Below are 417 nucleotides of genomic sequence, written 5' to 3'. Positions count from 1 at the left end.
CTGTCCATCGAGCTTTCCCACCTTTTCTAAGGAAGGGTCTTGCTAAGTTACCTAACTTGAACTTGTCTTACAATCCACAAAGACCTTCAGCTTCTAATTCTCCTGCCTCGGTCTCCCATGTAGCTAGAATTACAGCCAATGACACCAGACCTAACTAACTTAATTTTTCTTTTTTATTGCCATGAAACCAACATTGACTTAGTGTTACTTGTCACAATCATTAGGATCTATAAATACTTCCTCAGAATAGTAATTCATCTTATGAACAATATTAATTATTAATTATTATAGGAAGGTTGGCAAGCACCCAGGAACCCAAGCATAAGCAGACCCATGTACAACTGATGCATTCCTCAAGACCCAAATGAAGCAGAAGGATAACTCAGGGCCAGGATCTGGGGGCCAGCCTGGGGTAGC

Source organism: Rattus rattus, chromosome 6 (genome assembly GCF_011064425.1).
Source record: "Rattus rattus isolate New Zealand chromosome 6, Rrattus_CSIRO_v1, whole genome shotgun sequence".
Classification (NCBI taxonomy): domain Eukaryota; kingdom Metazoa; phylum Chordata; class Mammalia; order Rodentia; family Muridae; genus Rattus; species Rattus rattus.
Note: the sequence above shows the minus strand (reverse complement) of the source record.